Source organism: Thunnus thynnus, chromosome 2, assembly GCF_963924715.1.
Source record: "Thunnus thynnus chromosome 2, fThuThy2.1, whole genome shotgun sequence".
Taxonomy (NCBI): Eukaryota; Metazoa; Chordata; class Actinopteri; order Scombriformes; family Scombridae; genus Thunnus; species Thunnus thynnus.
The window spans coordinates 4330477-4352314 of NC_089518.1; positions in this window are offsets into that span (position 1 = coordinate 4330477).

Sequence of the window (21838 nt, forward strand, 5' to 3'; positions counted from 1 at the left end):
ATTTTTTGAGTCACCAGATGCCACTGGACTGTACATAGTTTTTAATTCTATGCTTTATTGAAATGTTCTTTACAAACATAAATGGCATGGTATAATATTAAACACTTCTTTTCAGACAGCAGACAAGCATCATATAACAATAACATATAAAACAAAAGAGGGAAAAGAAAAGAAAAGAAAAGAAAAGAAAAAGGGAGAGGAGTCCTAGGGGTTCTCTGCAAGTTGAAGTTCCTCTGTTAAGTTACAGAGTTTCAAAGCATTCTTCTTTTTCATTAATTTAAGTGATAATAAATATTGATACAGTTTCTTGTGAAATATATAGATTATATAGATATATATATATAATATATAGAAATATATAGATAGTTGCATTTTCAGAAATCTATTCTCATGTAAAAAGAATTTTCCAAGAATAATAATTTCCAATAATAATTATGTTAATTGCTAAGTCATATGTTTCATCTTTCATAAACATGTCAAAAATCACATTTTCTTTTGTTAATTCAGAGAAATTGGCAACTTTAGGAAATAACCAGTAATGCGAACCTTTCTAAAAGACACTGGCAAATTTACATTCATAAAATAAATGTTGTTTCAATGTGCTAATCACAAAATGAGCAGTTGTTGTGATCTAGACCAAATCGATGTCTTAAAAATTCTCCAGAGGCATATGTTCCATTAAGAGTTTTAAAGTGGACTTCCTTCAATTTTGGTGCAATTGGAAACTTCAAAAATTTTGTTCTTAATTTCTCAACTTCATCTTTGGAAAAATATTGTAAAATTGAGTTTCTCTTAGATGAAAATGGATATAATTCCATGATAAAGGCTTTCCAGATTGTGGTGTTGGGCAAATTTAGATAAGTTAGACCATGTGCATTCACCAAAAGTTTAGGAAGATGCAGATTTACATTACTTTGATATAAGTTATAAGGCATCACCTCAATTATAGATTGTGGGTTAGCTTTGATAACATTAGATACTGTTTTTGGTCATTTAAATTAAATTTTGAACAAAAAAATCTCATGAGGTAGCTGCTGTTGAAGGAGAACTCCACTTTTACAAGTATACATTATGTCAGTTTAGTAATGGTTAGTACAACTCAATCTGTTAAGACAGTTGTAAAATGTCCTCTGTTGCTCCCAGAGATCCATTTGAAATAACAATTCTATCAACTACTGGGGACAGCAAACACACAAGCTACTACACCAGAAATGCAAATGCAAAATCAAAATGGAAAGGACTGTTACTTTAAAGCTGCACAAATATACATTTTATATTAACAATGCATCAAATTGTTGTAGAGACCAAACTAGAGCTAAAGGAGAGTAAAGGTGGACAAGGTTATGTTTACAACTTGTTGCACTGCCCCTAAGTGGCGAAAGAAACGATGAATGCAGTGTTTAAAGAATAACCTAACATCTAAAAATCTAGTTTTTGCTGACCTTCTGTGGTTGAAGTTGTCATCCATCATACTTGAGTGATGTAAAAGTGTATTCAGGGTGTGTCCGTACACTATGACCTCACTGTTAAGTGATCACACCCATCATGGGCAACAGACTTGAAAGTTTCTTCCAGAGGAGTTCATTGCGACACTGCTCTCCAGCTTCGTCACCAATCAGCAGTGTCAGTTCAGTCACCATGTCCATATGTGTTCTGGTCACTGGTTACATGGCACAAATGACTGGAGTTGTTAATGCCTGATGTCTGTTTAGATCGTGTTGGGTCTGAGTTACTACAGTGGACCCCAGACACAGCAGAGAGACTGACAGAGATTAAGAGGACTGCTTGTCCATTCTCATTGTGTCTCTTGTTGTGTTGTGGATGGGCAGCGACCATGACCAGACTCCCTCCATTTATTTGTCAGGCAAAACAGACCCACAGCTGTGTTTGTTAGGCTGTCATCAGTTTAGCAGCAGAGACATTCATCAATATCTGGCCCCTGCTGCCTCTTACTGTGCTTTTAGCATATTTGCATATTAAATGTTCCATATCCTCCTGTCCAGTAGACACACTGACAGGTGCACACATGACTGACTTGTAATGTTGTAAAGTTGTAATACAAAGTAGAAAATAAAAATATTGAATACAGTACTGATATTAGATAAGGAGATGTACGTTTTCATATATAAATGAAGTTAATACGACAAATTACACAGAAGTAGTTAGATGCCAAAAGACGGTGAAATATTAATAATGTATAACGAGAAAATTCTACAATTTCTGAAGTAATTGTGAGAGCTGCAAGCTGCTGCTGCCTACTGCTGCCAACTGCTGCTACTGCTAATGCCATGGCAATTTCTTCTCAGGCAGAAATTTTTTAAAAACTTTGCAGCGCCGCCTACATGGGAAATTGTATCAAATACCACAGACTTGTTCAGCATCCCCATCTGTGCAACTTTGCTGGATTTGGTCACCATGGAATATTATATTTAAGAGAAATGGAACTTAACAAGTAGTATGGTGGTGTTTCACTAATGGCCACAAGGTGGGGTGAGGTGGGGTGGGGTGTTTCAATATGTCATGCACATTGACATGGAGAACTGGTGTACGAGGTTTCATTTCATTAAATACGCCAGAATTGCAGAAATATCAATTTATAATATTACAGTAACGCCCCCTGTGATAAGAATTGTATCAAATGTGACACACTTGTGCAGTGTGACTTTATGTACAACATTCCCAAACTTTGTTGCAATCCATCTCAGTATTGAAGAGTTATGGCCCATTAAGTGCATCAGGCCACACCTTCAAAAGTTTGGTAATCAATTACAGACAAACAGTAAGTGATACCAAAAAACGAACAGAAAAGCTTTGTTCAGGATTATCTCAATATGATATTTACCAAATTCTGTTAAGATTGGATGAAAAATGTGCCAAAAGAAGCAAAAAATGCGTTTATAAAAAAAATTCAAAATGGTGGAAATTTCTTTAGGCATAAATGGGCGTGGCCTATATCAGTCTACTTGACATCATGCAATGAATAAACTATGCAAATATTACTTGGATAGACCTCATGGTTCAAGAGTTATTAGCCAAAACATAAATCATGTAAAAACTGACCACATGGTCGCACTGTTGGCCCCATGTTTAATGTTAAGCATTTCTAAATGGGAAACCTTTCTATGAAGGCTGAACACTTTAGCACTTCTACTTTTTGAGATAATATGAACTTTCAAACATTTCTCCCATAGACTATCCATTATAAATTTTAATACTTTAAAAAAATATATAAAATTACTGAAACATGTTACATTAAAGAAAAATAATGGCATATATCTCCTTATGGAATACCATGGAATATCATATTTAAGAGATATGGAACTAAAAAGTAAGTATGGTGGTGTTTCACTGATTGCCACAAGGTGGGGCTATCGGTGCCATGTTTCAATATGTTGTGCACATTGACAAGGAGAACTTGTGTACCAAGTTTCCTTTCATTAAAGACACCAGAATTGTAAAAATATCAATCTATATTATATATATATATATTATATTTGTTTACAGTAGTGCCCCCTGTGGGTAGATTTATATCAAATGTTACACACTTGTGGAGTGTGGCTCTATGTACAACATTCCCACAGTCTCACAAAGCTCTTTAGATGACACTGACCAAATTTGAAGTTAGTGGGGTTAAATCTCTAGGAGGAGTTCATTAAAATACAACGCCGGGAAGTGGCAAAATCTGTGCAAAAATTGAAATTAAATTAAAAATGACTGACTTCCTGATTCCTGAATTTAGGGTATGGCTCCAAGAGGCTTTTTTGTGCGTCTGGAGAAGATACATGTGCCTTACCAAATTTCATTCATCTAAGTTGATTTTGAAGGAGGGGCTTCAATTTGAAATTTTGTAGATGGCACTATGGAGCCATTTTGCCACACACATGTCCAAGACCCATAAAATATTACATTTTTCACCACTTCTGAACATGCAAAGTTTCATAAGTTTTCTAGCACCTTTAGCCCCCAAAATGCTTTGGGAATACTACTACTACTACTACTACTACTAATTTCATGTAAATCGGATGATGTTTGTCATATAAGGCTGACTTCCTGTTGTCAGTAGGTGGCGCTATGATTATGACTCAATATTGACATTTAGATGTGTTCAGGCCTGGACTCTTATAAAGCATGAGAAATTTGGTGCAGGTTGGACGATGTACATTCAAGTTACAACAACTTTCTGCCTCAGCGTGAAGCATCGAAGTTTAATGCATCACCACGGAAACGAAGTTCAATGAAAACTCAAGATTTTGATAATTTTTCATCATAAAGGTCTTTAATGACACTGACCAAATTTGAAGTCAGTCGAGTTCAATTTCTAGGAGGAGATTATTAAAATACAATGGCTGCAAACTGCAAAAACTGTGCTAAAATTGCAAAGTAAATTCAAAATGGCTGACTTCCTGTTGGACTGAGGGTATATATAATAATGTAAATAATGTATTTAATGTGTTGCCATGTCAACAGCTTTTGATGAAAACTCAAAAACTTCGCCATTTAGCATCATCAGCATCTTACAACAAAGCTGATCAAATTTTACGTGGATCTGGTTAACCTGCTAGGTGTATTTATTAAAAGAATGAGGCCTACTACTTTCTGTTGCCAGTAGGTGGCACTATCATTATGATTCAAAATTAGCTTGTTCATGTGTTCAGACCAGGACTCTTATGAAATGTGAAATTTAGAAAAGATCTGACCATGTGGAGTCAAGTTACAACAGTTTGTTTTGCAACGGCGAAACATCGAAAACTCACAATATTCATCATATAACATCATCAAGATCTTAAGGCTTTTCAAACCAAATTTGAAGGAAATGTATTCAACCTGCTAGGCACAGGTCATAAACGTACAACACCTGTAACTTCCTGTTGCCACTAGGTGGTGCCATAAAAAAATCCTCCAGATACAATAGGGTGCTCAGGCTCTAATAATAATAGAGAATAATAATTCCTTCAATTACAAGGGGGCCTTTGCACTGTTCAGTGCTCGGGCCCTTATAATTCCTTGAATTCCAATAGGGCCTTCGCACTGTCGGTGCTCGGGCCCTAATAAAGAGCGAGGATAACATAGTATGTGAGCTGCTTCGCAGCTCCAACACAACTAGAAAATCCTGCAATTTCTAAAGAAATTGTGTGTAAGAGCTGCAAACTGCAAGATGCTGCCACTGCTGCTGGCAGCTGCTGCCAGTTGCTGCTACTGACTCTGCCACCACTAGTTTCTGCTCCAGCAGCAATTTTTTCAAATTTTGTAGTGCCACTTACAGGTGAAATTGTATTCTTGGCATTGAGTTGTGTATGGTTTAGGGTGTGTGTGTCTGATTGCTCAGCCACTGTCACCTATGAAATCAGTGGGCATGCTTCCCAGCTGGTTGGCATATTAATTCAATTCAATTCAATTCAATTTTATTTAAATAGAACCAAATCACAACAAAAGTCATCTCAGGGCACTTTTCACATAGAGCAGGTCTAGACCATACTCTTCAATTTACAGAGACCAAACAGTTCCCCCGTGAACAAGCACTTGGTGACAGTGGTAAGGAAAAACTCCCCTTTAACGGGAAGATACCTTTAGCAGAAGCAGCCATCTGCCTTGAGAGTGCCTTGAGAGAGAAAGGGGGGGGGGGGGGGGGAGTGGCATGCTGACTGAAAGGCAGCATGCCACTTCATCTCATCCTCATTTCAACTGTTTGTGCTTTCATTTATCCCTGCAAAGATGTAAAAAACTTAAAGGCCCCATATACACCCAGTCTAGTTGCTGGCATTCAGTTCAATGCCAGATGCAATGACACAAGTTTTCCTAGTCTTTTTTTGTAACCCTAAAATAAAATAGTTTCTAAAAGGCATAGCTAAAGTCTCTCTTCTCTCCAATAATTAGGCCGCTGGTCATCTTCAGCATATTCCACATACATTCAACACAATTCCTCTCTGCTCAAAAATCCCTCAGGTCCCAAGATCCATGGTGCCAGTTGTTCATAAAGCTAATCGTGGTTGCTAATTTACAATCTTTCTATTTATTTCCTCAATCATTCTGTTGTCTGATGAGTGTCTCTGACATTCATCATAATTCTCCCTCCTCTTTTCCTGTGGTCTTCTTAAATTTAAATGAGTTGTTTCTGTTCCTGCACTTATGGATTGTCAAATTGGAATTACTTGGACCACCTGTATGGTCTTTGAAATCAGCAGAGATTGAAGCAGAATTACTGGGCCTGGGGTTTGAATCGGCTTGGGTGTGAGATACTTACATTTCTATAGTCCATGGGCAGACATGACAACTCTTCATCACAATTGAACTTCTCCCTTTTTCTTTATTTCAGATAATTTTCATAGGCTGTCAGACGGAGATCTATATTTTATATTTCTCTCTGGATGGTTGTGTTGTCTCTGCCCAGACCTGTCAGTTGTTGTTGTTGTTGTTGTTGTTGTTGGAGTGTGTATTTTATTCTCTTTTGACAAGTAATGCCAATAGTTTCCCCCTGTCTCCAGACTTTGTGCTAAGCTAGGCTAACACATCTGTCAGGAGTCCTGCATCTGTAGGTGTGTCGTTACTAATTGGTATCGACAGAGCGGCATCCAGTCGTTCATATCACCAGTGGAAATCCCTCCTTGACGGATGAGGTGATTTTATTCAACAAGGATTCCACTGCCTGGGTCAAAGGTCACCATCAGAATCAATGGCCATGGAGCGAGCTGAGAGGAGAGCCAGCACCTCTGTGATTCTGATATTGATGGGTCATTACTCAAAAACAAGAAGCAGATGATGTATGACAAATGCTCATTAACTTCATGGTGGAATTAACAATAGTGCGATACAAAACAATACAACTTAATTTATCCCTAAAGTGTTTATACACCAAAACTGCAGGTAGTTGACTTATAAATAAATACTTTAACTGTAACTGTAACTTAGACAGAAATATTTAAGAAAAAAAAGTAAAATACAGATATATACAGTATATACTGACCAAAAATGTTAAAGAATTGATCTGATGTCCACGTGGCAAAACAAATTCCTAAAACCAAATCAACAATTACAGTATTCAATAAAATAATCTCAAAAAACTAGAGTGTTATAGACATAATGAGCATCTCCTATACACAAAATAAAGCACTGAAAAGTAAAAAAATAAGAAGTACCATACACTAGCCAATAAAAATAGTAACTAGTAAGTTTATTGGGACTTTTAACCAAAGTGCATTAAGTGCATTAAGTTCTGTAAAGACGTCTGTTATACTGTACAGTAGGAGATGTGTGCAGAGAAAGTTTAGAGTAGGACTCTATTGAAAAGGAGCACCTCAGCACAGCTCTCTCTGCTCCCTTTATGCTGTAGCAGATGTTCTGGATGTAACATTCTGTGCACAGGCTTCACTGTGTATGGAGCAACTAGTAAATTTCTCTAAAAACACTGCTGACATTTTTCTCTCTATCTGCTCACAGGTCCATCCACCACCTTCACAGCAGATTGATGCTTCACCTTTTTTTATAGTAGTGCTATTGATTAGCACTGTGCTTGTCAGTGGTGCATAAAATTAACACTGTGTTATAGGGGCATGGATTTCTGTCAGCCCTTGACAAGATAACCCATTATTGGACAACTGCTCCTAATTTGTTTTTGTTTATTCAGAAGTATAAAGTAACATTCAGCCAGCCCCAATAATAAGTCTATTACCTGCAAATCCTCGTTGCGCCATCGACAGCCACTAATCTTTGCTGCTCCTAATTACATCAGGATTCTCAGCCTTAATTAACCAATCTTTACCCCATTTTACCTGCTTAATGCTGCACACACCCAAACTGCATTAGTTCAACTGCTTGCGTTTGCCGAATAGGAGTTTCCAGTTCTCAAGTCGTCACTTTGAAAGATAGAAAATGTCTTTAAATTCTATGCAGTTAAGATTGAATAATGACAATCTCTTCATTTTATATGGTCTTATTTTATTGGTTTTGGCTATGGAATGAAAAAAAGAATTCAAGAGTTTGCGTACACATCACTTTTTGTATTTCTGTGTTTTTAGTCTTAAATTTACTAGGTTCAAAGGATTTTACATCCTGTGAAACAACAGTATGAAGAAAATAAAGGACACCTTTTAACATGTGCATACGTGTGAGTATGTGCATGTAAGTGCAAGTGTAGATCTGTGTGTGTATATCTCAGTATGGATGTGTATAATAATAATAATAATAATAATAATAATGATAATAATAATAATAATTATACATTTTATTTGGAGGCACCTTTCAAGTCACCCAAGGTCGCCTTACAAGAAATAAAAGCATAAAAGAATCAAAAAAAAAAAAAAATCAATCAATTAAAACAAAACATCAGCATAAAAACAGGTGAGGTGCACAGTGTCCAGTCATAGGGAGTATGCCAGTTTGAACAGGTGAGTTTTGAGGTGATGGAGTCTGACTGTCTTATATGTGGGGGGGGGGAGTTCCAGAGCCTGAGTGCTGAGCAGCTGAAGGCTCGGGCACCCATGGTACAGAGGTGTGACGTGGGGATGGATAAGAGTCCAGCAGAGGTTGAGCGGAGGGTACGGGAGGGAGTGTATTCATGAAGGAGGTCGCGGAGGTAAGTAGGGGCTAGGTTGTGGAGAGCTTTATAGGTGAGGAGGAAGTTTTTGTAGTGGATGCAGTGTTCTGTTGATGAGTTTGGTGGGGAGTCTGGTGAGGAGGGCGTTGCAGAAGTCAATGCGGGATGTGACAAATGAGTGAACCAGGATTTCAGTGCTGGATTGGGACAGTGATGGGCGGAGTCTGGAGATGTTGGTGATGTTTTGAATATGGGGTGCAAATGAGAGGGTGCTGTCCAGAATGACGCAGAGGCTCTTGACTTGTGGGGCGAAGGGTACAGGGAATCCATCGACGATAATGGGTAGGGCTGGGGTGAGTTGGGATTTGGTGAGGGTGGATTTGGAGCTGATGAGCTGGGCCTCGGTTTTATTACCGTTCAGTTTCAGGAAGTTCCTGCTCATCCAGCTCCGCATGTCATCAAGGCAGGTGATGAGGGAGGTGGGGGGGATGGCAGTGGTGGGTTTGGAGGAGATGTAGACCTGTGTGTCATCGGCATAACAATGAAAATGGACCTCATGGTGACAGAGGAGAGTGCCTAGGGGGAGGAGGTATGTGTGCGTGTGCGCCACTGAGTGTGTAGATCTTTGTGCGTGTGTGTGTGTGTGTGTGTGTGTGTGTGTGTGTTCGTGTATTGCAAAGTGGGGGTGTTAAGAAACCTCACCCCCTTCCCTCCCACTCCCTTCATTCCTCTCATTTCATTTTCCCACAGTGTTAAACCATGGTGTATGGGGTAATAAAATGCCATTTGATTCTAATTCCCACAAATTAATGAAGATATCCTACAGACAGGTGTAGGAGTGGTCAACAGGTCATAGGGGTGAATGTTTATTGAAAACCAAATGGTCAGGAAGGTGTGGTCTATATATACACACGTCCTGTCATGTCACATCCTGGCAGTCAGTTCCCTGGAGACCTTTTACATCGCTTCATTCTCCCTGTCTGAAGAATATTGAACTCATCTACATTCTGTGGAAGTGGCTCTTCTATCTGGTGAGTATTAACAAAACTTCATTTTAAAATTCTATTTAAAATGTTACAAGAGTTTTTTTCTGTTTTTTTGTTTTTATTTTCCAAGCATATAGTCTGTGAGATAAATATAGACTATTCATATTGATTTAAAGTAACCAGATAAATCTGAGGAGGACCATACCCCCAACTTCCCGAATTCCTCAATGAGATGGTGGTGAATGCTCACAATCATGAGCTGCAAAGAAGAAATCTCCAGCCAAAAAACCTGTGAATCATGGTCAGTATTCAGTATCCAGATTTGATTGCATACAATCAAAATTACTGTTTAAATAACACTGTGTTCATAATATAAACTTGTGTATGTGTCTGTGTGTGTGTTTTCTAAATGTTCAAACAGGGGTATATAGGATATTCAACAAACAGAGAACACCCCATATACCAAACAGCAGGCGTTGACTACATTTTCCTAAACAGCAAAGATCTGAAACAACCCAAGAGAAAGCAGGAGTGTCAAGAACAGAACCCCACTGCAGTCCGATTTTGGTCCCAGACATTCCACTGGTCGGCCCCTTTGGTCACAAGGATTCTACATTTCTACAAGTTTCTATCACTCCTATTATGATTCCCTCCACTCAGGATTTGAGAATGGTGGTGGAACTGATAATCCCGGGACACAATCTTATCAATGCTGACTCTGCAGCCGAAGAGTCCTCTGACTCACTGGATTTGACGGACTCGCAGATTCAACATTGGGACAAGAGCAGTTTCCCCATGGATGAGGTCCAATCAACAACATATAGTAAGAAACAAACCACACCATTGGTACAAAGAGTAATAGTCAAACGGCCACTTAAAACAAGATTTATAAATATTCACAAAATGGACAAGGTCTGCTGAGACCGGTGGTGGCTGGTGACTCAAAAAATTGGGGAGGACAAGAGGAAAACCAACATGGAATCTTACAACAAACCGCATCAAACTATATCATTGTCCCACCTGATGAAATCAGGGGGGGTGGGGGGCAATTTTATATGCCAATAAAACAATTTGCTTTCAAAAACAAAAACCCCTGAGTGGTGAAAAGGCTGCTTCTTTAAAGACATTTAGTATATACATATTGTTTCTGAAAAAAGAAGAGCTCATTTTAGCTGTGCAGTGGTTCAGAATGTGTCATTTTACAAACAAAGTGAAATTCAAATTTATAGTATTGTTCTATTGTGACAACACATTTATGTTCTAATCAAAAACAGACAACATATCACATGATCTACATATGTTTCCTATATATTTTCTTAGTATACAGAAATATATATAGTACCACAAAGTTTATAATCTGATACAGGTTCAGATCAGTGCTGAACACCAGAAAGATTGAACACTAAAAACATTCACAGATCTAAAAGTGTAGGTTCACATCAGAAAGTATTAATGCATGTATCAAATACATGACTTACACACTGTTATCTATATGGACGACATACAAAATATAGTCTACAGAGCTGACATGTTAACACTTGTTATTCTAGTTACTATAAGTTTATTACTCAATATACGACTCAGCTTAAAAATGAACTGAAGAAAACAAGCAGCCAGACCTCCTGCACTCATTCACTAATCACACAACATCAACAGCTGACTGAACAACCACTTAATTAAAACGGGATCAATTCCAAATGAATGAATGAGTCCAGACAGCTCACTGTCACTTCAACAAGCAAACTACCCACAGCACATTATATGATCTCTGCTGCATTCTTGTTAAAGAGATAAATTCACACAACAGCCACAGAGACATTTAACCATCAGAGATGAAATTAGCGACCAAAGAGACAGAGAGAGAGAAGCTTTATCTGACTCACGTTATCTGATGTCTTCTTCTTTCTGTCATGAAGATGAAGTATCCATGTCATAACATCTATTTGTGGCTGTTGGTCATCTTGTTTGTTAGTTAACAGAACTTTGTGGCTGCTGGTAAACCAGTCTGATATCATTAGCAACAATGACTGGTTGTTGATTGGTTAGGGAAGACATCCTCCCTTGGAGCGTCGTTTTACGTGTCTTGGAAAAAAAACGATGTACATTAAATCGATGTAAGAGATCCCGCCCTGTGGAGGACAGTAGGCACCCGTCCTCCTCTGCCCCCCTCACTCCCCCCCACCACCACTTCACACACTGCTCTTTCTCCTCCTGACCTGCAGGAGTCGCTGTTGAAGCATTTTAATCAGAATTACAGTAATTTATTTTTTCCAAAGAAGAGAGAAAAAATATTTTATAAATAATACTGAGATTTGGTAATGGTTTATTTCAACCAAATATTCTTTTTTATATTTTGATCTCCCTCTTGCTTCTCAAAAAACAGAGGAGGAGCAACCTCCTCTACCTCTATGGACCAGCCTCCACTGGTTGAGACACAGTAAAGCTCAGCTAAAGGTGTGTAGAATAACAAAGGCTCTTGTAGTGAACAATTTAAAAAAAAAAAAAAAAAAAAACTAGCCAGTACTGCATTAGAACAAGTAAGAAAATGCCATAAATTTAAATAGAGGTTATACATCAAAGAAGGGCGGTAAGACAGATGAATGTCTATATTTGTGTTCCACAAATCCTTAAATGGTTCAATTTCAATTCAAATCAATTCAATTTTATTTATATAGCACCAAATCACAACAGAGGTCATCTCAGGGCACTTTTCACACAGAGCACGTCTAGACCATACTATTTAATTTACAGAGACCCAACAATTCCCCCATGAGCAAGCACTTGGTGACAGCGGTTCAGATATCTAGATGATGTCTTTTGCATTTTCCAAGGGACTAGAAATGAGTTGAGTGATTTTGTTAATCTCAATAGTATGAATCCTGACCTTAAGTTCTCAGTTGAATATGATCATAAACGTGTGTCTTTTTTGGATATGTGGACTGAATTATGCAATAGCAGCCTCACTACCTTATATTTAAAAGAAACGGATAGGAATATATTCCTCCTAGCCAGCAGTGCTCATCCCAGAGCTCTGATATATGGTTTACCCAACAGTCAGTTCTATAGACTCAGACGGCTATGTAACTCTAATTCAAGATTCATTTATTATCATAGCAGTAGGTTGTTCTTGCACCATTCTGCAAGACTGTTGATTTCCTCCCAATATGAACTCTCATCGTTGTTTGAAATCCGGCCGATGATGGTGGTATTGTCCGCAAACTTTACAACAGAGTTCTGTCCATGTCGGTGGATGCAGTCATGGGTGTATGGTGTGAATAGGAGGGGGCTGAGCACACAACCCTGGGGGGCTCTGGTGTTGAGCGCTAGAGTGGAGGAGGTGTGACCACCAATCCAAACTGTCTAGGGTCTGTTTGTGAGGAAGTCCAATATCCAGTTGCAGAGTGTGGTACTTGAGCCCAGAATGCCAAGTTTCATGGGGGAGATTGTATTAAATGTTGAGCTGAAATCAACAAACAGCATTCTGATGTAATTGTTGTTATTTTCAAGGTGTGTGAAAACTGAGTGGAGGACAGTGGAGATGGCATCCAGGTTGTCTGGGATGTTGTCTTTGATGTGCTTGAGACCAGTTTTTCAAAGCACTTATTCAGAATGGGAGTGCCACAGGGCAGTTGTCATTTAGACTAGACACTGCAGACTTTTACTGTACAGGGATGATGGTGGCTGTCTTGAAGCAGGTGGGAGCTCTCTCCTGTGACAGTGATATGTTAAAAGTGTCAGAGGTCTCTCTCCAATCTCTGCTGATGTCTCCACTTTGCCTCCTTGATGCCAGCTTTCAGTCTTGCTCTGGCGGTGTTGTATGTTTCCTTGTCACCTGACGGAAAGGCAGCTTTTTTGGCTCTAGATAGAGCCCTCACCTCTCCATTCATCTAGGCTCTCTAGTTGGGGAATGATTTTATTGTCTTTGTGATCACCACATCATCAACACATTTGTTGATGTATGATGTCACTGTTGATGTATCTTCCTGGGTGGCAGCATCTCCGAACATGTGCCAGTCTGTGCACTCAAAACAGTCCTGTAGAGCTGCTGTAGCTTCATCTGTCCACATTAACAGTTTTTACTGATGGTTTGATCCTTTTTATTCAATGAAAGTAACTAGGCAGGAGAAGCAGGGAAATATGGTCTGATAGACCAAAATGGGAACAAGGGAGGGCATTGTAGCTGCCAGGAATATTCTTATAAACATGGTCTGGGGTATTACTTCCCCTGGTGGGGATGTGGACATGTTAGTGGAATTTAGATAAAACAGTTCTGAGGTCTGTTTGATTAAAATCACCAGCTACAATAAAAATACCATCCGTTTTTTTTGTCACATGAATGCTGATGACCTCATACAATTTCTGTAGTGCGTTTTTTGAATTTGAATCTGGAGGAATGTTAACAGCAACAACAAACACACTGATGAATTCTCTGGGCAGATAATATGGTCAACATCTTAACATTAAAAACTCGACATCTGGTAAACATTGTCCATCCATTCTGACTGCGTTTGAGCACCAATCATCATTGATGTAAACACAGAGTCTGCCTCCTCTCCTCTTACCAAAGTCTTGTATTCTGTCAGTGTGCAACACAGTCCACCCATCAAGTGCAATAGCTTGATCCAGGATGTTGGGATGGAGCTAGGTCTCTGTGAAGATGGTCTCCAGGTCTCTGATTTCCCGTTGCTGAGTTAGTCTCTTATTTCCATTTTATTTTCCTGTGATCGGACATTAGCAAAGAAGTAGGCTGGGTAGAGGAATAGTCTTAGATCCAAGCTGGGTTAGCTTAGCTCTGATCTCTTCCCTCTCTTTCTGGGGCGATGGCACCACCTGCAGTGACGTTTGGTCCGGCTGGACTGGATGGGTGTTTGGGAGATGCCGTTAGCAGTAATTGTTTCAAGGTCTGCTGCATTTAATTCAATCCCTGCACTTCAACTCCAAAGTTGATGAGTGTATTTCTGCCATAAGAAATACATGCTTCAGTAATAAAGGCAAAAAAATAGCAAATTAAAACAAAAATGTAGTTCAATTTTAGGCTGCTGCATCTGCATGTGTTGCACCCACGAATCACACTGGACTCAGGATGAGCATACTTTTTTTAAAAAGAGGGATGGTTTTATTCTGCATGAATAAATGAAAACAAACTGTGATTTTGCTGGTCTTCAGTAGCTTTACTCTGGGTGTAACTGCCAACTGAAGAATGCAGATTTGCTCTCGTGCCTTTACTCAAATCAGTTATGCCTTAAATTGAATGGGGGGTATCTATATGGCATCTGTAAAGATACAAAATCAGTATCATATGCATAAAATAATGTCACACTTGAGTGGGCAGATACACATAAATACCCTATATGTCACACACGCACTGCTGTTGCCATGCAATAATAATGAGGAATTAATTGATAAAGCTGCTGCGATGAAAAAATGTTTCTTGGACAGAGGCTACTCTTTCTAAATCCTGCTCTGACCTTTTACAAGTGTCAAAAAAGATAAAAGTTACTCTGTCTCCTCTATCACCATGTACACCCCTCAGGCATATATCCCCAAGAAGACCATTTTAAAACACTGGCCTGTTTTGGATGTCGTATTTATCTAATAGGATATGATGTGTTAAAGTTTGTGACGCACTGTCCAATAACATGAAGTATACAATGGGTGTTCCACAAGGGTCAGTGTTAGGTCCCCTATTATTTAGCCTATATATTAGTGATCTCCCTCAACAGTGTCATGATATAGAACTGCAAATGTATGCAGATGACACTGTTGTGTACACACTAGGGATGTGCAAAGAGCCCAGTATTTGTATTTGTATCTGTATTTGTTGAGGCATTTGTATTTGTATTCGAATAAAAGTGGAGATTGTACCATACCAATTCAGTGCAATTCAGTGGAATGTCCTACCTGATGATATGAAGAGCTACAGTTCCATCAGTACGTTTAAGACAAAATTAAAAAGGTCTGGTAAAAGCTACTCAGCTCTGTAACCACTGACTCTACACTTTATCTCATGGTCTTCTCATGAATGCAAATAATCTTGCTTTTAATTTGACAAGCTTACATTATTAATTTCTAGTTAATATTGTGGGTGTATGTGATGTGCTATTGTGTGAAACTTTGTGTGTCCTGTGTGTTTTTTGCTTTGTACTGTTTGTTACTGTTCTATTCTATGTTTTAATTGTGACCTGCCGAAGGGACTGCAGACAAAAATTAGCTATAAGCTAACTCTGGTACAGTACATCAAATGGTAACATTTATGTTTAACACTGTACATGGTCCCAATAAATAAATAAGACATGGTACTGTAGAAAATCACAGTAATATTCATACTATTGCAGACACCATTATATTACTCTATTTCAAGGTAGCAGCTTTCCCTTTTGTAAAGAAAATCACTAGTTTGAAGAATTTTTGTAATATTTTCAAACAAAACTCTCAAATTCATGGTGCAGATGAAATAATTTAAACATACGTTTGAAATAATTATTTCTTTCATATGAATTCAAATACTTCAAGGTGGCCTTGTTTTCTTATGCTTCTGCAGACGATTACTTTCAGTTTTTAAATTTGTGTCAGTGTTTATCGGGTCATGACAGGCAGTGTCTGTGAGGTCGTGAGCTGATTAGTTGAGCCAAAGAAATGCGTCATGTGATCTTAAATTTGAACAGCATCACTGGGTCACCACTAGGCACCAATCTTCACTGCAGCTGGTTTAAGATTTAACAGCTTTTTGAATTACCACATTATCTTTATTTTTTTTTTTACCTTGAAGAATTTTCTTTTTAAGAGTGCTCGTGTTCTTGTCTGTTTTTGCCCACTTTATCCATAGATGGATAAAGTGGACTCTCTGACATCCTACAGCTTGATAACTTTACCAGCTAACATTTAACTGTAGAGTTGGATGCACAATATTATCGGCACGTCATCGATATCGGCCGATAAAAGCTCTAAAATGAAATATCGGCATTGGCAAATTCTGCTGATTATGAGAGGCCGATATGTCACCTTCTCCTCCGCCGCCTGACTGTGTCACCCTGACGGTCCCGATGCTTCCTCCGCAGGCTCCAGTTCACTCAGTTGCCCATCAGACCAGCTGCTTCTTCACACTTTCCTCCCAGCTAACATTAGCCCCGGGGACTGCAGGGACAAGACGAGAGACAGGAGACAGGGACCGCAGACAGAGCAGATGGGACTACGGGTAACAGGAGACAGGGTTAAACCAGGAAAACAGGCAACAATGAGATAATGGCTTGAAGTGTAATGCAGAGGCTACGATCTGGCAGGCTTCAGTATAAGTAGAGATATTGATCATGGAATGGGTTGCAGCTGGTGGGGCTCCACTCTGACTTCAGCACACCTGTCTCCACTCACAATCATACAAACGGGGAGCGAGAGGGGAGAAAGCCACTGGGGAGGTGGCAACAGGTAGGGACACAGGACTGAGGCAGGAATCATGACATACTGTATATACGACATACAACTACTATACTGACATACTGCGTATACAGTCTATCTGTGACCTTCTCTGTATTTTTAGATTCATTGTGAGATGTTGGCTGTGTCCATTTCTTCAATATAAAGAAACATGGACCTGAATTTGTTAGTGCCTCCAAATCTAAAATGGTTTTTAGCTGCTGATGTTTTGAAACATACTCAATTATGAATGAAAGTATTACAATGTAGAAGAATAAAAATGAGGCAGACAGCTGTTCACTGCAGTTAAAAGCATGATTTTATTTCTAAATACGCTACAAGTCAAATGGCAAAACAGGAAAATCTTTCACCTTTTTTTTGTACATTTTTAACCCCTGAGCACCACAATCCAGCATTCCCATAATGCACTGGATTCATCCAAGATGAACAAAAGGGAAATAAAAGAAACATTTAAAGCTTCATACACAGCTAATAAAGCCATTAGTGTCTAAAAACTACCAGCATAGCATAGCTAAAATACAATGTAAACAACATGTTATTTGATTACATAAGTCAATTCTTTTTTTAAAATTTTACTTCTGCAGACATACCTGTTGCTTTCTCTTTGTTTGTCTGCTCTTCTGTTGGGTATACCCAAAAAACAAAGTGAGTGTGGTCACAGTTTGAAAAACTCTTTGGTGAGAAGAAGGCCAGTGATTCCATGCAGCTGCTTCACAGTCATCTTAAGTATTCAGTGATTAGCATCATTCAGCAGTACGTACAGGAGGGGGAAAAGACAGTTAGGAGGAATAGACTGTGCCAGTGCTGCGTTTACACAGAGAATCTGTTAAGTCAGAAGCATTTGGATCATGGAAGCAGAAAAATACACAGTTGCACTTCTGTTCTTGAATGAGCCCTGACAAGGACCATCATCATGATCGCATTGCTCAGATTCACAAAATTTGTTACGAGAAGAATGTTAAAAATACTAACTAAAGGCAATTTCATTAGAAACTTATATGGTGGGATAAAAATGAAACGAGGTATGTGTAAAGTAACAAAACAACCTGACCACAGAGGGTCTTCCATTAAAGTCAATACATACAATTATACATGTCAAAAGCAAAGATGGTGCAGGATTTCTTCCCCACTCACTGACTGAGTATTTGTTTGTATTGACTGTAATAGGAAACATCTTTCTCTGTATTTTCAACATTCTAAGCCTCTGAGTGACCGAAATTTCCTTGAACAACTGTAACTTCATCATTACAAATGTTTGTTGGGTGACAGAATCTGGTCTGATCTGAACTTTATGGTTAAGGTTTGGTAAAGTTTAGGCACAAACACAACTGGTTAAGGTTAGAGAACAATTGTGGTTATGGTCAAAAGAAACCAAAGTTGACAGCTGGCAGGAGACAATAAGTGAACAGTTTCACATGCTTTGCTTCGGAAAGACAAAAGTCATAATTTGTATGGCCACAAGAGGTCCTTTTCAGATCCTTGGGGATTCGACAAATGACCAGTGCAATTGTTTTTCTTCTGTAGAAAACTGAGAACACTTTACAATGAGAAAAACACACTGTGCCACAGTTTTTAAATTCATATTTATCAGACCTGTGCAATGTATCATCTTAATGTTAGTGAAAAACACAACATATAAGCCTGCTTATTGGAGGTTTCTGATTGAAATACCGCTTGGTATTGGTCTTGGTTGACTTCTCTCCTTCACAGTTGTTCATCTTTTTGTACTGATGACTTAACCGGGAGAGTTTCATGTCCATCCAATTCAAGTTCCAACAGTCAGTCATCTCACATTATCTTTTAGAAAATAAATGAGACTTTTACTTCCAGAAACCAAAATGGCTTAAATACCTTTGTCCATATCACAACTCTATTCATGATGGATAAACATGTCTGTATTCTTCTGGGATAGATAATAATTAAGTTATCTGAGGTCTGAGAAGACCTGAGCTTTGCCAGGACAATACAAACACTACCATAGCTGGAGCTGTCATGCCAGACTTCCCAGATGATAGAGGTCTGTCTAGCCCAGCTGCTTGAAAAAAACAAAAATTCAAGTCCATTCGTATTGAGCTGATTCTATGGTTTCAGTACTCAAGGATGCGACGCCAAGTCTGTGTATAAGGAAGTGACCTTTTCCTGGGCCTTTGCTCTAACTACCTGCAAAATTGTGTGATTGCTAAAGAACACATTTCAAGTAAACATGAGAATTATAAACCACAACCACCTTCAACAGCTTAACTGACAGCTGAGAATTCAGCTCATCGCAGTGGCTGAGGATTGTCCTCTGCTGCATGATTGTGTTTGTACAATTTCAACATCACCATCTATACACACAGTCACACAGTGTATTATTAGCTTCATCACCAGTAATCAGCCGGGAGCGTTACACTGTCATCATGAAACTGAACTAGGTCTAGCATTTGGCTAAAATCAACATCTATGAACAATCTGTATGAAAAATACTGCACAGAGAAGGAGACAGCAACTCTCAAGAAAGCACACGACAAGACTGTTCTGAGAGCTTTAAGAGTGGTGAATCTGAAGACACATCATGAGTAATTAAAATCAAAAGGCTTCATCCTCTGGGGAGCATGAATAAGCTCAGTATATTCAACGGTAATATCTTTATCTACTTTTGTGCAAGCTGAAATTTTTGGCCTGATGGTGATGTTAGAGGAAAGGTCAGGGAATCATCGCAATCTATCAGAACCACCCTCAAGGAACCATGAACATCCATAGCATATTTGATGGAAATTGGGGCAGTAGTTGTGTTCTTGTTCTGGAAATAAGCGTTGACCAGAAAGGTTGACAGATCCCCTAGGGTGGAATACTGAGAATTGCAATCTTGATATTTCCCAGGAAGTCTCCCCAAAATCAAATCCCTGTTACCGGGAAAAATACCTGCAGATTTTGAACAATGTATGCTTAAATGTCTTCAGCTGTGTGTTTCAGACACCTTCTCCAAACTTCATTATCACTGCCACGCAACTGCTAAACACTGAAGTGCAACCTTGAATTACTGTTATTACAATATGACTGGATCCAATTTTCTGCTGCAGCGGGGTCTTTTAAGCCTGCCTGATCTATTCAGAACAGTATGTATGACAGAATAATCTCAGCTCACTTACTTTCATTTACTGTTTTTGAGATTTTAACTGCATCTCACAGTGTTGTTCTACTAAAAATATGACCTCATAAGCTAATGTATATGAAATCAGAAACATAAGAATATTCCAGAAAACATCTGCAGTTCTATGCATTAATCAAACTGTATTAATAGCAAGAAATCATGTATTCCTGGGAAAAGAGTCATATTCCTGGGAAGCAATGATTTTAAAATTACAGAAAACCCTTCAACCCTATGACCGACTGACATTGCCATCATTGGGTCCTACAAATAACAAATGGATGACAAACTGGATGACAAATATGAAATTTGTGGTTGGCATCCATTGGTGCAAGGTGCTGTCTTTCTCTATATTTTTTCATGCAGATTTCAACAGTTTTGACAAGCGTCCTACTGTGTCTCACTAAAGACTGTTTTGTTGCGCCGGCACAACACCCAATGTAAAAAACACTTTGAACATGTTGCTTGATTCTCTAATATAATCCATCTCTTTTTCTTTGACTGAAAAGCATTTTGTGTTCACATAAATACATGAATATGAAACAGCATGGATACACTGGCAATTAAGATTGTGGACATGCTTGTTGGCACAGTCTATAACAAATGAGGTAGATGTGTATCAATAAAATATTCCCTTCTTTGGTATAATCATACAAAATATGAAAAAAAAAATCCAGTGATCTGTTGAAGAAAAACATTGATTTTCAAGTGGCTGTACAATAAAAATAAATGATGAGGTATATCTTGTATTCATACTTTACTATGATTATATACAGGTAGATTGGTGAGGTATCTGCATTCAAGAAGACTCTTAAAAAGGGTTTGCAAACAAAGTGGTGGAACTGAATGCAACGTTTGCAGGACTGAATATAAAACAATAAATAAAATCTGCAATTAAAAGCTTTAACTGCCTCAATAAAAAACCATATATCTTCAAACTGGTTCCCATTACCCTTCACAATAAAGAAAATATTTTATATTTTTATGAAAGCAGAGAAAGAAAGAAAGAAAGAAAGAGAGAGAAAGAAAATGAAAGAAATGAAAGGAGAAGTTCTCTGATGTTGGACACAAGTACATTACTTAAAAAAAAGAAACCTGGATTCTATTCACAATATAAAACCATTGTGTGACTGATGACTCTTTCCTACAGGCTACCAGTCTTTGTATTTCCTGCTGTCACCTCTATTTCTGTTCACCCACTGCCTGAAATGCTCTACCCTTTCCTGTTACCATCATTTCTCTAAGAATTCCGTGCCACACGAGGACTCTCTTGATTGTTTTCTTTCCAAGGCTCTGTCATTTCCCCATCAATATCACATCAGCTTTGTGCTTCTGTCTTATCATATTAACCAACATCGCTGCTAGTGTCTAGTCACTAGTGGTCCTGGTTTTAGTCAATGTGCGTTGTGGAAGATTTCTTCAAAGAGCAATGCAATCTTGTGTGCTGCAGCTCTACCACATTCAGCTTAAGCAGAGATTTTGTAAGTATTTCTTACCACAACCACAACAGTGAAGCAATGATGTTGGTTGCAATATTTACCCTAATGAAAGAGGAAAGCACTGGACCGGAACAATGCTTGTACAGAACAGGATGATCTGTGATCTTTCCTAACAAGCTTTTTTTCAAAATAATTATGTATTCATATTTTGTGATCTTCACTCAACAAATAATTCATTTTATGATCACAACAATGTGTTCTCGTAATCTCATGTCAAAATCACATGAGACTTATTTTGAAGAAAACCTAGAAAACCTAGAAA